We start from the raw sequence: 4,243 nt of genomic DNA on the forward strand, positions 1-4,243 counted from the left end.
CCCAGACTCGTGGTAAGGGGTAAATTGGCTCAGGGATGTAAATGGAAAACACTGCCTGAGCCAGACTCACAATTAAGATCGTTCATCTCTTCTCAGACTTTCACTGCTGTGCTCTTGGTAGGATCTCATTCTTCCTCCGGACCTTCAACTCCGAAGGAAAGTAGCCGAGCAAAGAGTTATTTAAAAATAGCCAGAATGATCCTCAGTTCAGGAATCACCCTATAGAAACAAATTATATATTTTCTCAATCCCAGTCCCTCCTAGTAACCAGGAAAAGTACCTGCCCCTGCAGGCTCAGTCACTCTGGCCTGCAAGCTTTGGGAAACTTCCCCAAGACTCGCTTGAGTGTGTTCTAGAAATGGTTCATGGCTCCTCTTACTGCTGTTCAGTAGGGTGAAATTTATCACCGAGGTACCTACACTGACCTAAGACCACAACTTCCATATCTCCCCCGGATGAACATCCCTAGTGTCCCTTCCTGCTCGGCCATCTAATCAGGGGACCACTCTTACCGGTTCCAACCCCAGCTGCATCCCAACGCTGAGCCCAGGCTGGTCATTGGGGTCCTCGCCCCTTGTCAGCACCTTTACAAAGTGCTCATGGGCACGGATGGCTCTCTCTCATCTGTTTGACACAGAATCTTCAGATGATGCTGAACACAGCTGCTATCAAAAGCTCCCACACATAAATGGATGGAGTTGGAAAATACCTTGCTAAGTGAAATAAGCCAATCCCCAAAACCCAAAGGCCAGAAATTTTCTCTGATCAGTGGATGATGATCCATAAGTGGGGGAGTGGTTGTGGGGGGTAAGAGCAGAGTGGAGGAACTTTGGATGGTGTGGAGGGAAAGGATAGACAGTGGCCTGAGACAGACATCATGACCCTCTGTACATGCATGATGACACGATTGGTGTGAATCTACATTGTGCACAACCACAGACACAAAAGTTGTAACCCATTTGTGTACAATGAATCAAAATGCAGTCTGTAAAAATAAAAAATTTAAAAAAATAAACTCCCACACATCGCCCAACGCATGGCTACTGCCACAGGCTAAGGTTCCCAGTGTCTTGGCAGAGACTGTAAGTTTCCCCCCAAGGAGGCCAATGCTGCTCCCTGGGCTACTTTATCCAGGCACCTGTGCCTCACAGCCACATCCCGACCCTAAACCATAGCACAGTACTAAAACCCACCTCTATTTTTCCCTAGAGCAGAGACAGCTTCCGCTCAGCAGATGGTTTATGCGCTCTCCTACATTTTCCAGCTTCCCTGTGATTAGCATGGAACCATGTCAATGGTTCAGGCCAGAGTGCCTAGAAGAACTTTCATCATTTAGAGCAGAAGCTACTAGGGGCTCACCTACCTCTTCCACCACTTTCTTCCCAATTTATAAAAATGTTAGATGCAACAACCCCCACAGCATGACCAGAAGAGGGGGTCAAGATGCTCACACTTATGACTTATGACAAAAAACTAGGAATATAACCATAATTTGACACAGTTATCATCTCACTCCTTGATCTATGTCCAAAGGAGTTAAAAATCAGCATACTTTAGTGACAGAGCCACATAATGTTTATAGCAGCACAATTCACAATAGCTAAGCTATAGAACCGCCGGACGCCCCTCAATAGATGAATGGATAAAGAAAATGTGGTACGCATACACAATGGAATATTGCTTAGCCATAAAGAAGAATGACTTTATGACATTTGCTGGTAAAAGGAAGAATCTGGAGATTATCTTGTTAAGTGAAATAAGCCAGTTCTCAAAAATCCAAAGGTTGATATATGGAGGCTACCACACAACAAGAGGGGAGGGTGGGAAGAATAGAAGTTCTGGATTAGACAAAGGGGAATGAAGGGAAGGGAGAGGGGTTGGGAAAAGGAAAGACAATGGAATGAATCTGACATAACTTTCCTGTGTACATGTGTGAATATACCACAGTAAATTTCAGCATTGTGTACATCCACAAGACTAGGATTCTAATTAGAATAAAATATATTTCATGTTTGTATAATGTGTCAAAATAGATTCTGTCATAACCAAAGGAACAAATAATTTTTTTACAAAAATGCTCACCCTCAACTGATATCACCTGAGTAACAAGTAGCTTTTATTGTGTTCACATTACCATTTCCAGACTTGATTTTTGGGTCAGCTAATGATAAGTACCTTGACTGGTCCACCCTGCAACTTATACTCAGCAAGGATCATGTCTACAAAATTCCCCTGCCAACCAAGTAGGTAAATATTTGAAAGAAATTCTGCTTTGTGAGAAAATTTTAGGATGCGACTCTGCCTTTTTGCTATGAACAAAAAATCCCCAAAGAATCCTTGCGCATCTTTTATAAATCAAAGTTTCAAGCTCTTGGCCGGCAACTCGACCACCAAATGTCACAAATGTACTTAATTTATTGATCTCATAGCACTAAACAAACACAGTGGTGAAATCTTCCTAAGTTGCTTTTGCCCCTGCTAAGATATCAGTGGCCCAAATGCAAATAATAAATATTTTCTGTAGTTGGTACTCGAGGTGGAAACGATGATATGGCTTAATCATTTCATTTTGATGCCTTATCTCTCTGCCCTGGAAGGCGTTTCCTTACGCTGCTTTCTGTGAGGGTCTTTCCGGCATCTCTGCCGTGAGAAGTACTCAGCCTTCTCCAGATCTGCCATCCTTACATGGATGGCAAAAGACTTCTTCTGTGCAAATGTTAGATAAAACTGGAGCGGGAAGAGGCGATCTTGAAGTTCCCTGGCTAGAAACGGCATTAACACGGACCACATGTCCCCAAAGCCGCGTGGGGCACGGTGGCAGTTATTCAGCACCCACCTTGCGTCGGGCATTTGGCTAGGACCTTTTTCCTAGCCCCCACGGCAGCTCCACAGATTGGGCACGCTATCACTGTTGTGAAAGAGAGGACACTGAGTCTCAGAGAGGCTTAAAACAGAGACCTGTCACGCTCCAAAGCCGAGCTTTTTCCATGACATCATGAGCCTTCCATTCAGATGCTTTCGCCACCAGCCAGATGCCTTCGAGACATTTGGCTGCTGGCCAGTCTAGAAGGGAGCAGGGCAGGGACACTGAGGGGCAGTTTACACACCTACTAAGTGCGCAGCCCTGTGCCGAGCAAGGCCTTTCTGGGCCTGACCTTGGACCTGGGATGGGATGACTTGGGGGCCCCCTTCCAGGTCACACGCGCCTCCTTTATTAATGTCATAGCTGCCAGGATTCGTTCTTTTTAATGAAATATTTTGGGCCACTCAATCAGTTGTTTGGGTTCAATGAGAAATTGATGCCTCTTTATTCAGAACTCTGTCAGGAGCCTGGAAAACATCTTGCTACTTTGAAAAATGAGGGCTTTTTTTTTTTTTTTTAAGATAAAAAAAAGAAGCCCGAATGATTTGAGAACTTCTCTGGGTGCCAGTTGGCCTCGCTCCTTCCCTGGGAGCCAATCGGGAGCCACCATCATAATAAAAGCGCCCCTCTCCCCCTTCCTGGCTGCTTTCAGGAGTGATTAGCAGAGGGGGGGAGTCGCAGGCCTTGGTTTTGTGTTGTTTTGTTTTGGGGAGGGTGCTTTCTTTCTTGCACTTGGAGAATAAGTTAATTATGATTGGTTAAAATTTGTGTGTTTTTGCTTTTATCCCTGAGCCACAATTAGAGCTCCTGACAGCCTCCTGGCCCTCAGAAATTCCAGCTGGTATAATAATTGATAACCGTGGTTATGAATAGATTGGAAACAAGACTGTGAAAGAATGCTCAGCCACTTCAGAGGGTCATTTATAGCGGCTGGAGGGAAAGGAGAATTTCAGGCCTGGAAAGCTTAGAAACAGAACGAGTTTTTATCGGTTTCCTTGATACTGGCAGATCAAAGCCCGGGTAGCGCTCTCTAAGGGCTACAGATAATGGGGTGGCCGCTAATTCATTCTGCTGCTGGAGCGGAGGCCTATTCAGAAGGGTGAACCAGGGACTGTTCATAGCAACGCTTTGTAGTCTTTATCATAGTACCAATGCGAGAATCACCTTTTTATTTTAATGAGACATTTGAAAAGTATTTGATTCCCTCTGGCTAGGGGCTCTTTCTCCCGGCTGAGACAGTAAGAAAGGGTCGCCCAATGGAGCCTCATTTTCTGAAAGCAATAGTATCTGCATTCCACCCCCCTACCCCCCTTGTCAGTTTAATAATTTCAGTGCGAGCAAAAGCCGGGCAAGTGGGAAAGGAACAGAACGCGCTTGCCA

Source organism: Sciurus carolinensis, chromosome 13, assembly GCF_902686445.1.
Source record: "Sciurus carolinensis chromosome 13, mSciCar1.2, whole genome shotgun sequence".
Taxonomy (NCBI): domain Eukaryota; kingdom Metazoa; phylum Chordata; class Mammalia; order Rodentia; family Sciuridae; genus Sciurus; species Sciurus carolinensis.